Genomic DNA, 11823 nt, shown 5'->3' with positions numbered 1-11823 from the left:
CCAGTATTCTTGTTTCCTCCTTCTCCGGTGCATTGGTAGGGGTTTGAAAACCTATTCTGTCTACCATCTTTTGTCATTTGTATGCCCTAAAGTTTCTCCCAGCTACGACTTGCTTCTTAGGTTGTATTTCATCATATGGAAGGTCTAAACTTGAATGTTGCTTACTGTATTGATTTTTTTCCTTTTTCTTTATGGCTAGTCTTTGTATCTTATTTTGAGAGCTGCTTCCCTACCCAGAGGTCATAAAGATAACTTCTTATATGTTTTCTTAAATATTTTAATGTTTTGTTTCTCACTTTGGCTTTAATCTGTTTTGGAGTTATTTCTTTAAGTGGCTTGAGGGAGGTATCTAAGTGTTTTTACATCAAGGTTCTCGACTGTCTTACAGTCATTTATTGAGTTGCACCTCTCCCTAGTGAGCCCCTTTGTCACACATCAAAGATGGCATATATTTATGGGCCCTCTGTTACATTGTTCATTTTGTCCCTGTGCCAATATCTCAGTGTCTTAATCTCTGTAGCTTTATGAACAATAAGGATTTCAACGTACCCTACTCATTTTCTGCAGAAATTCCTTCATCACCCTTAGACATTTCCTTTTGCTTTGTTTATCACTTTTAGGCTCTACTTCAGTTCCATTTAGTCAGCTGAGATTTTGATGGGATCTCCATTGTATTTACGGATGAATTTGGGGAGTGTGGATATTTCTGAATATTTCATATTCAAGAAGTTATACACTAAATCATTCCACACACAAATGTGGGATAGCATCAATTTATTTGGACATTCCTTAGGATCTCTTGATTTAGTTTTATAAATTTTCCACAGAGGTCCAACATACCTTTTGCCAAAATTACTTAGGACACATCGATTTTTTTGTTACCATGTTATTTTTTCTGAATTATATTATCTCCTATTTCCTGAGGGTTTATGGGAACAGAACTGATTTATATACTGAGATTCTATGTAGCAAACTTCCAGAACTTTCTCTGTATTTTAATTATTTATCCATAGATGTTCTTTTTTTTTTTAAGGGATTTTTTTATTTTAGAGCGAGAGAGCACATGTGTTCATGGGGGGAGGTGGAGTGGAGAGAGGGAGAGGTAAAGTCTCTCAAGCAGACTCCTACAGCACCCTGAGATCCAGACCTGAGCCCAAGCCAAGAGTCGGACACTTACCCAATTGTACCATATGGACGCCCCTATCTGGAAAATGTTCTTAAGTGGCTTTACTGAAGACAATGAACATTTCTTGGAGTTCAGTTTATTTCTTCCTTTTCAACCATTGTTTCAGTGTCTAATGGAAGAGTAGTTGTGTACTTAACTTGTCTTGATCTCTTTCAACTGAATGTCTCCAATTTCTTAGGCTTAAATGTCAAATTTTTTTTTGTGGATTTTGCTTTGAAAGATAGTCTAATTAGATAAGCTCCCTTCTATTATGAGTCTAATAGCCAAGAATTTTTTTTAATGATAAACTCATGTTGAATTTTATCAAAGTATATTAAGTAGCTATTAAAATGATCATATGGTTTTTCTTTCTAATTCTGTTGATGAGGTGATTTGTATTAGTATATTTTATAATGATAAAACATCCTTGAAGTGTGAGGGCTGTGCCTTATAATTTTTCTATTCACTGGAATAAATTATAAAATAGGGATTAATTGTGCCTTGAAAGTTTGGTGAAGACTTCCAGGAAAATGATCACTTGGTAAGTATTTACTGATTCAATTTCTTTAACGGTTATAAATGTGTTTGGATTTTCATTTCTTTATTTTCCTAGGCTAATTTTTTTTTAAAAGATTTTATTTATTTAACAGAAAGATCACAATGAGGCAGAGAGGTAGGCAGAAACAGAGGGGGAAGTAGGCTCCCGCTGAGCAGAGAGCCAGATGCCGGGCTCCTTCCCAGGACCCTGGGGTTATGACCTAAGCTGAAGGCAGAGGCTTTAACTCCCTGAGCCATCTAGGCGCCCCTAAGCTAAATTTTTCTAGTGAATTACATAACTTGTATGGCATTTGTCTATTTTATCCTTTGTTATTTTTTCAGCAGTTGATGCTATTGCAGCTTTATAGATAATTCCGTAATATGTGATCCTTACTACATTATGACCCTTGCTTTGCTCCTGACTTTTGAGTTGGGCATTTTGCTTATTGATTTCAGTCCTTCTTTCCTAAATACTCAAGGCTAAATTTCTCTCTAAATACTACGTCAGCTATATCACCTAAGTTTTAAATATCGTATTTTCACACAACATACGAGTCTTCCTGGTTTCCACTGCAACTTCTTTGTTCTATCGGTTACTTGGTATGCGGCTTTCGATGGACAACTGTGAAGTTTTCAAAATTATTTTTTAAATTATTAATTTATAACCTGATCCCATGATGCTGATTATTCAAAATTCACGGAGGCTTTCTTTGTGGCCCCAGACTTGCTTAATTTTTTTGTAAATCTTGCCTGGGCCTTCAATATTTCCATTAGAATAACCTTGCTAATTGCTTTTCTTAAGATATCTAAATTCTGACTATTTTTCTCCTTAGAGATTTATCAATTAGTGACAGGAATGTGCTTCATCAAAGGTTGTGGATTTGTTAACTTTTCTAATTATCCTATAGATTTGTACCTTTTATATTCTGAAACTATTTTGTTCGTTGCATACATGTTTGTATTTCCTAATGAACTGAATCTTTTTCTGTGGAGAATATTTTTATCGAAAAAGATTTTCATCTTAGAATATGTTTTTCTGACATTAGTGTTTGTAGACTGCCTTTATTTTGATGGATATTTGCCTCATGCATTTTTTCCCATTGTTTTACTCTGCTTCCTGCTACAATGCAATTTTATATGGTTACCAATTTCCACTAGTTCTTCTCTGTGATTTTTTTCTTTCTGTTTGTCTTCTTTCTCTTTCAAGCCTTTTACTGGCTTGATCAAATTGTCTTTATTTCATCTTTTTTCCTCTCTACTATTTAATAAGATTGTACCTAGTGCTATTCTTTTGTAATGACTACTACTATCCTTGGCACTTTAACAAGTGTGTTGAGTTAAATTCTAAAGTTGGTATTTCCACTCTTCCTTGGATCTCACTCCCTTTCCCTGAAGGACCTGCCTTCCCATTTTCTTGTTAGTATCCTTTAAATGCGGGCTCAAACGGCCCCTTTTCAATGGCGCCTCTGCTACCAGGGCAGGAATCGTCACTGCTTCTCTCCATTCTGTTCTTACCGTGTAGCTGGGGGCTGGGCACGGACTGTGCAGCAAGCTCAGAAGAAGCTCTTTCCCCAAAAGCTCTATTTCCAAAGCAGAGAATGAGGGAGGGTCGAAAGAGGTTAGCAGGGGTGGTGACTGGAGATTTAGCTGCAGGGATGCTGCGTCTGGAAGAGCCTTCTAGCTTTCGTCAGCCAGGAGTTGCATTCTCCTGATACATTCTGAACAGAAACAATGATGGGTAAATGAAAGGAAGGGTTCTTTCTTTCTCATCTTGTAAAGTCTGGAGATAGGCCATCCCAGGCTGAGATTGGGGCTCCATGGGGTCACCGGGGATTTAGGCTCTATTGTTTTAGCTCTACTTTGTCTCATGGCTTGAATTATCACGGTTACCTTACAAGTTGGTGGCTGGAACTTCAACCACCACAGTTGAGTTCTAGGCAGGAGCCGGAAGTGACAGGAAAGGTCAGGAAAAATCACACTGTTTGTTGTTGGGCTCTTCTGTGAAGCCTTTCTTGGCTTACAAGAAAGGCACCAACTTACACCATATTTGTCACAGTGAGGTTCCATGGTCTCACCCAGCTTAAAGAATTTTTTTTTTTTTTTTAAGCTACTAGGCAGATTGCAATTCAAATAGAATCAGGAGGTCTGCGTTATCAAGGACAATGGGGCTTGCTGTTTGGGGATGAACACCGCGGTGTATGCTATGGACTGGGAGTGGCAGGAAAACCCATGTCAGGAGCTGAGATTTGGGGGTGAGAGAAATTGACATTCTGAATTAGGAATGAAAGAAGAGTCTGAAATGAGATGTGACAGGTCCCTTGGTAGCCCATCTTCCCTCTGATTTGCTTCAGGAGACACTTTGCCTATTGGTTTAATTTCACTTTAGTACATACTCTTTTCATTGAACTCAAGGTCATTATGAGTTAATCTCCCTGGTAAATGGTGGAATAAACAAAGGAAGATGAATTTGTATTTTATTTCTAAATCTATGTTGGACTAACACTATTTTTGAAACTATATTTCCAAAGGTACTTATTTTCCCCAAAAGCTCTATTTCCAAAGACAGAGGAGTACAGAGGACATTGACAAAAGTACAGCTTCGCTAATAGACATTCAAAATATATACGAGGCCCAGTGTCAGAAAATGACACTTAGGAAACTGTATGGATGTTTCTTTCCATGCCACAAACCATCTACATTTCCTCTAGGTATTCCGAAAGTCTTTTCAACCTAGCATTTTTCCTCTCTCCATACTATACTTATAAAAAGATGACTTGAGATCTTTTTATATACTTTTTTCCCCCAGAAATGGGGTTGCTAGAAATTTAACCACAAAGAAAAGGCAAAATATTTCCAAATTTCAGACTACGTAGGTCTTCTGGATACACAGCTAAAGTAAAACGCAATGTCTTTTGTTAATAGGCCCTTACTGGAAGTGAGATGAATTACTGAACCTTTCTAAGTCAAAAACAGGTGAGTGAGCCCTTCTTGCTGAAGGCATGCCCTGGCTGTTGTAGCCTTCAGCTTGGCCAGGGCTCCCCTGAATGGGGTATGAGATGTTTTTCTTTTCTTTTAAGAAAATTTTAAAAAAGATTTTATTTATTTGAGAGAGAGAGAGAGACAATGAGCCAGAGAGACAGAGAAGCAACAGGGGGAGGGAGAGGGGCAACGGGAGAAGCAGACCAGCCCCCCAAGAAGGGAGTCCAATGCAGCGATGGTGGAGAATCCATCCCAGGATCCTGAGATCATGGCCTGAGCCCAAGGTAGATGCTTAACCGGCTGAGCCACCCAGGCACCCCTATGAGGTGTTTTCCACTTGTGGATTTCATTTAAGAGTTCAGGGGTGAGCAGAGCTCCCCTGTCTTTGTGTGTGGGCTCTGTGGCTCAGTGTCAGCTTCTGGGGTACAAGGGCCATTGGCAAAGCATGTCTGTTTGACCAGACACGGGGAGCTGGAAGCAGACTCTGGATGGACCTGGGTGGAAAGTCAGACTCCTAGAAGGGGAGAGGAGGAGCGTCTAGGGCATGGCCTGGCAGAGAGCTAGAGTGCAGGCGCACAGTCCAGGGCATGGCCTGGCAGAGAGCTAGAGTGCAGGCGCACATGTAATTAACCTCATCCTTGCCTTGAAGGCACCTGCACTTTGCGCCACGCCCATCTGTGTTCAAGGTCAGGTGTGCTGGTAGTGTTTTCTATCTCTTCTGTCTCGGTTTCCAGGCTGCTGTTTTTGAATAACACTGGCCTGCTTGGGGTGGGGGGTGTTGCAGTGGGGGGAGCTACGCTAAAGGGGTGGTGAGCCTTTCTTGGGCAAAAGGACCCCAAAGAGCTTCTGGTAAAGCTCAAGAGACTTGAGTCTGGGCCGAAGGCTCCCTGAACTGTCCTCACTTAGTGATTCTTCATCGGTCAAACTTAAGTTTGCATCGTCTGTAGCCCTCTTCACGGATCTGTCCATACTTCAAATACAAGAGCAAAAAGCAGCCCAGGCAGATTTCATAAAATGGCTCATCATTTTACCCCTGTTTGGCCCTCTAGAGACGAAAACGGATGGGGTTTTTGATCTAGCAGTTTTATTAATTCTTTAAGGCCATGGATCCAAACAAAGGAAAACCTGAGAAAAAGAACACCAGTGGTTGACGACTGTGGTGTACCCGCCCCCCTGATCTATAGGAAAATCCTGTGAAGGATTTCTTGTATCCCGTAAACGCCCAGAGGCCATGATTTCCCGGACTGAGATTTTTCATGATGTTAATACAATCTCGTCCAGTCATTAAAGATCACGAACACCCAGGGTTCCCTGGGGCACTCCTGACCCACAGCATCGTCAGCACCTCTTCTGGGTGGTGGTTGTGGTGGTCTGTCCAGCCCCCTCCTGGCTTTGCTCCGCTGCACAGGCCGTGTCACGAGCGATGTGGCTGGAATTCAGTTGGAAGGGCGGAAGGGAAAGATGAGACAAACTGGTCACTTATCTCGGAGACATAAGAGATCCCTCCTATCCCCACGTAGAAATTAAGGTGAATCAGGAAATGGATGGCGTTTTTCAAGTCACATGAATCAGCGCCCCAGGGTTCATCATTTTCACCGAGTGTTTGGCTAGGTTTCTCGTCTTGTTTACATTATGTGCCTGGCTCATCAGAAACCGTTCAGGGAGAGCTATAATTTTATCTTGAAAAGAAGAGAACTCAACAGTTTTGTTTGGAAATTATCACCTCTAGTTTCACAATGTGATGAGAAGCAGCCCCATGCAGGAGGAAGTCCTGCGAGGGATGACTTTAGAGGGAAATTTTTTTTTTTTTCCTTTGGGAAAAAGAATATCTGTGGATTCTTTGAAACACTTTTATTTGGAAAGAGCCTTCTGTGCTGGGCCCCGGCAAGGGTCTCACCTTAACCTCCTATCTCCTTCATGCTAAGTGAAGACACACTTGCCAGCAGGCTGGTCCAGTTCCAGATGAAAAGATCAGCTCAGAAAAATAAAGGCAGTTTCCCCAGATCACAAGGTGAAATCACAGCCTCAGTTTGGGTCCATTTCATTCTAAACTAAGGAGGCACTCTCTGTTATTTGGTTCCCTCCCCCCTTCTCATTCTTGTTATTAATTTGTAATTCATTATCAGGAAATACACATATTTTAACAATGCTTCCTTATAGCTTGTAAGTTGCCTATAAAACTGACTCCCCCCAACATAAAGTTACATATTAAACATTATGCTATGATCCTTCCTGGGTTATGGTGTAGAAGTCTACTTTCTTCCCACTGCTTAAGTCTCAACATGCCAAGTTTTTTTTTTTTTTTTTTAAGTGTACATGCCTTTTAACTATAATGTTGAGGGGCAATGACAAGAATTAGCTAAACACATTCGGGTCCTAATTTCTGCCTCTTTTTCCTGGTGGCTGTAGGCTCCACAGGTCCACTCACTCAAGGGCTGCAAGATCAAGTATAAGGCAGTGTTGTGCCCTCCCCACTCCTCCCCTCCCCCCAGTTCCCCAGAACAGAGCAGTCAGGCTAGACCTTGGCCAGCCTCCTTCTCCCAAGGAGGGATCCTAGGCTGCTGTGCCACGTAGGCAGAAGAATCAATGGGAAAGTCAGGAAGGAGCTAGTGTCCTGCGCGCTGGGCACAGAAGCAAGAAAAGAAGTTAAGCTTTTCATTAAGGCTCTAGGATCCTGGCAGCTGTCCTGCACCAGGCTGAGGGCCCCTGGAACAACCCAGGGGAGAATGCTTCTACAAAGAAGCCCTGGGACACTGACATTTCCTCTGGATGTCTTACAGGAAATCCGAGTGAGGGCTAGAGTACCCACAGCAGCTCTGCCACTGGTGGGAGGGAGAAACTGGAGGCTTGGGGCTGGGCTTCCTTCCATGCAAACCTTCAGGACTGCTTTTATTTAGTTCTTATTATAAGACTACTTCATTTGGAAATATTCTATAAGGACTGTAAAGACAAATCAGCATCCCTTTGTATTTCTATTGTCCTCCTCTTGGAGCTGTGTGAGCCATGCCACCTTCCAGGCAGGAAAGCGCTTTTTGTTTTATAGATGGGCTCCATGGCACAGTTTAGGCACACTGGGCCCTTCCCCGCGTGACAAATCCCAAGAACCAGACACTGGAGCGGGTTTGTCAGTGAGGGCCATAGGGGTATCCTATGTCACTGCGGCAAGAGGGGACGGCGGCGGGGGTGTTCATGCGTTTCCTTATTCAAGGGAAACTTGAAAGCCACCCTCTGAGGCTGAGATGAAAAGAAAAAAAAAAAAAAAAAAAAAAGGCCCGGGATAGCGTTCCCCACCCCCATCCAGAGGGAAAGGGTCATGCGCAGCCCTTCAGGGTTCCAAAGGGAAGCTTTGCAACAAAGTATGAAACTCTAGGCGTCTTGAAAGGTACTATGCTTTCCAATCATGACTTTTCACTTTAATACTTGCTCCATAAGGCGGTCAGATCCGGCGAAAGTGCAACAAGTAACATTTAGGCCAGAATTGGACAAGTTGACTTTGTCGGTCCAAGGGTTCCTTTCTCAGCGCTCAGCGTGACTACGTGGGGACCCCTGACTTGCCTCCCTGGCTTGGTCGGATTTGTTCATTTCTCTAACTTCTTTCCACTGAAATCTGGCCGAACTAGCCGGGAGGTGCACCCTAAAATAGCTTCTCCAAGAACCCGAAGCAACTCTCCCGGTCTTTTAAAGTTTCCAGCTCAGAACACTCCTGTGGATGTCACACAAAACGAACAAAATCACAAACGCGGAGTCCGGGAGGCCCCGGCGGCCCCTGCCCACCCCCACCACAAGGCCGGGTTCCGCCTGGGGACGCGCACGTACCTGGAGATGAGGCCGGCAGGGTGGGCGCGCCACGTCTCGGGTCTCAGCCCGCGCAGCCTCCGGCCCTTTATACCGCGCCCTCCCCCCCCCCCGCCGCCGCCTCTCCCCCCGCCCCCCCCCCCCGCCAGCAGCCACGTCTGAGCGGCCGGATTGGGGGGCGGGGGAGCCACAAAGGTCTGTGCGAGGTCGGGTACAGGGAATCCCCGAAAGTCAACGCTCGGGCGCACTCGCACTAAAGAAGGAGTGGGGGTCCTGGGGAACCGGGGCCGCCGGGGCGAAAGAGGGGGGTCGCGTCCCGGGAAGGACAGTGTCGGGGGCGGGGCCCAGGGAGGTCAGGCGCCGGGTGGGGCGCTCGGGTTTCACCCGGGCTGGGAGGGGAATGGGAGGCGCGGCGGAGGAGGCGGGGCAGGGGCGGGGCAGGGGCGGGGCAGGGGCGGGGCGAAGCGGCTCGGCGCTCCCTCCCGGCGCTCCCCGCCCGCGCTCCCCGCGCAGCTCTACTCGCCGGGAAGGCGGCGCCGGCGGCGGCTGCTCTCGCTGCGCCGGCTCCCGCGCGCTGTCCTCGCACCGCGGGTGGGCTCCGCAGCCCCCTGCCGGCCGCGGCCCGTGCCGGGTGGCGGCTCTCACCCTCCGCCTGCCCTCGGCCGAGGGCGGCCTGGCCCTTCCCGGGGGCTCCCCTCTCCTACCCGTGGCTCCCTTTTGGAGCTGGCTGGGGCACCCAACTTTGGCTTTCCTCGTCCGTCGCCCCCGCTGGGCGCGAACCTGCTCACCCCCGGCCCAGCTGCGCTCCCGGGAACCGTGCGGCTGGCGCTCACACCGACGTCCCCAGCCCGGAGAGCGCGGCGAGTGGCGGGTGGCTCTGGGGAAGTGGCAGGGGGCGGCGGCGGCCGCTGCCCCGACTTCCCTCGCGGGTGCACTGAAGAGGACCCTCCGAGCTGCTCCGGGGCCCCAGGCGCATGAGGAGCGCGCCTCGCACCTGGTGAGAGACCCCCGCCCGGTCCCCGCGTGGCCGCGTCCTCAGCCCCGACCGTGCCGCGTTGCTGGCCGAGACCCGGGGGGCGGCAGTGGTCGGCGGGCGGGTCGTGTCAGTCTCAGGTAGGGTCAGTCCGCAGGCGCTGGGCGGGGGACAGCCAGTGGCTGCGTGTACAGGATTAGGACTACCGTCCGTGCGGGGTACCCACAGTTGAGCTAGTGCACGGGCGGGAAGTTTGTGACCCTGTCTTTGCCGGGGTCGCAGCGTGCCGAGGTAAGGAGCGGAAGCGACGCGGTGGGCGACCTGGTAGTGGACGAGGCGGGACCCCCACCCAACACCTCGGGAAGGTGCGCAGTGGGGCTTTGTGTGCGCACCCGGCGCGCGTCCAGGAGCGCACTCGGGAGCGATGCACGGGGTCCGGAGGGCTTGGGCGTCGCAGCCCCGCCGGCTGGGCAGGTTCTCCTGTTCGAGTTACAAGGGTTTGGCGGGGCGCGTGAGAAACCGGGAGGCAGTGGGACTTGGGCTCAACTCCGCCAAACGCTTTGGTGAATGAGGGAGGATGAGGCTGGGGATGCTGGGGCTCAGCGACGCCTGATGGGTTGCAACCCGGCGAGTCGCTTTCTGCGGGCGTCTAACGCGGCTGCACGGTTTCGCATCCCCTGGATCAGGGTTTCGGGGCCGGAGGTACATTTGGGCCCCGGAGGGAAACCGGTCTTGCTGCGATGTGCGGGGAACTGTCGCCGAGAAGTGCAGTGGACTCGCTTCCCGCGGCGCCCAGTGCCCGGGCCTTCGCAGTCGGGTCCGGATTCCTAGGGCTTTGGCGGGAAGCGCGTTCACCTCCTCGCCCTTTTCTTGCTTTGTACCTGGGTGCAGCGGCTCAGAGTTGGGATTTAACTTTCCTGCGCCTGCGGCGGCCCGGGGATTGCCGGCAGGGGGCGCTGAGAGCGAGCGCTAGAAGCAGGAGAGAGGATGCTGAGAGCAGTTACTCGGTTCTGGGTGAGTGGGTGGGGGTCCCAGTCAGCAAACAGCGGGACCCGGCAGGTCTTGCAATGATTTCAAAGCGGGTGAAGGGGAGGGGAGCTGATCCGTTAGCCACGGGGAGCTTTCAGCCTTGCTAAGAGAAGGGACTGGAAAGATGGTGGCCAAACACAGGTCATCTGGATAAAGGTTCCTAACAGAGACAAACGTGTCCCTGCAAACTCTTCCTGTCTGTGCCTCTGTCTTCCTCCTTGTGAGTATTTACTAGAAAATAATATAACAACAGCAATAATAATAATAATTAATAATAATAATGTGAGTTAGGATTAATGCTGACAAGATTTTGTTCCTTAGGAGCTCCTTAGTTAAAATGCGAGGAGTAACAAATGGTTTTTGCACCTTGTTTTTGAGAAGTACAATCATAGGTCTCAGCTGATGCAGACAAGCTCCGTCGTAATGGCCAAGTTTGGAAACAGCAGATATGTTATTAATTTTACTGTTAGTCTTTCCTCAGTAGACACAGAAAGACAAGAACAGTCTTTACTTAGGTAAGATTTTTTAACACCTAATTAGGATTGCTAAGTTAATTGCTGATCGTGCCAGTTTTATTAATGAAGAATGGGTGACGTTTACCGTGCACTACTTGGAGTGACCAGTTCACAATTTTAGTTCAAGAAGATAGCACCTTAAATTGTGTTATCACTTAAACAACTCTTCTTGTCTATGCCTGTATTTATACCAAATGAAAGATGGATTTTTTTTCCTTATTTCAACCATTTTCTAGTTTTGTTTGGGGGGGGGGGGAAGCAGCCCAAGATGTAATGGTTTGGGCCAGTTGAAATACAGATTTTCTTTTCCCTTGAGTTTCTTTCTTGTAAAAACTTTGCCACAAAATCACGCTCATCTATTGTGTTGCAAGGTCACCTAGTCATTTGCACACTCTTGCACCTGAGGGATGAGGAACTGGTACCTGTTTTTACATGCTTTTAGCTTATGCATACTTGCCTTAATAGGGAGAAGATGGATGATGCTAATCGTTTTATGCCTTTTGCGAATTGCACTAACTTATTTGGTTGTTTTAATGGTGAACAGCTGCAGGAGCCCTGCTGAGAGCAAAGACTTTGGTCTCCTGGGTGGTAAAGCTTGTCTCTGTCCAAAAGTTTTTGAGATGTGCAGAATCTGGTAAAAATAAACCTGCATTCTTCTCTGCCGCTTCCTTTTACAATTATTTCTTCACAATGTCTGGACGGAATGAAACAGAAACAGTACAGTGGCTGTTAAAAGTTGTTGGCTCTGGGGCCATAAGAAATATATGCACATTGATGTAAGCTTTTGCTTAAGCTTTAGACGGTGCACAAACGTTCTGAAGACCGATGCA

The 11823-nt window shown here is 47.3% G+C and overlaps 1 protein-coding gene, 1 long non-coding RNA gene and 1 other non-coding gene across 7 annotated transcripts in view; 1 reads left to right on the top strand and 2 right to left on the bottom strand.

The window, feature by feature from the left end:
• Positions 1 to 5748: 5748 nt before the first annotated feature.
• LOC123392595 lies at positions 5749 to 8872 on the bottom strand. The gene is made up of 2 exons (XR_006607314.1): positions 8498 to 8872; positions 5749 to 6110 (listed from the first exon to the last, which is right to left on the bottom strand). It is a non-coding gene; the product is annotated as an uncharacterized LOC123392595 (long non-coding RNA).
• Positions 6209 to 6278, bottom strand: LOC123392609. The gene has a single exon (XR_006607340.1). It is a non-coding gene; the product is annotated as a small nucleolar RNA SNORD123 (small nucleolar RNA).
• Positions 8873 to 8971: 99 nt separating the features above from the next.
• SEMA5A (semaphorin 5A) overlaps positions 8972 to 11823 on the top strand; it is a 466937-nt gene continuing 464085 nt past the window's right edge. For 3 of the 5 annotated variants that reach the window (XM_045082005.1, XM_045082008.1, XM_004761227.3), the window contains exon 1: positions 8973 to 9473. The gene's annotated coding sequence lies outside the window, so the exon portion shown is untranslated. Of the gene's footprint in view, positions 9474 to 11823 lie in introns of all 5 variants that reach the window. The other 2 variants (XM_045082009.1, XM_045082010.1) reach the window with 1 other exon arrangement.

Source organism: Mustela putorius, unplaced genomic scaffold (assembly GCF_011764305.1).
Source record: "Mustela putorius furo isolate JIRA1106 unplaced genomic scaffold, ASM1176430v1.1 tig00000589_pilon_pilon_pilon, whole genome shotgun sequence".
Classification (NCBI taxonomy): domain Eukaryota; kingdom Metazoa; phylum Chordata; class Mammalia; order Carnivora; family Mustelidae; genus Mustela; species Mustela putorius.
The sequence above is the reverse complement of the archived record's forward strand: the minus strand, read 5'-3'. Positions and strand labels throughout refer to the sequence as shown.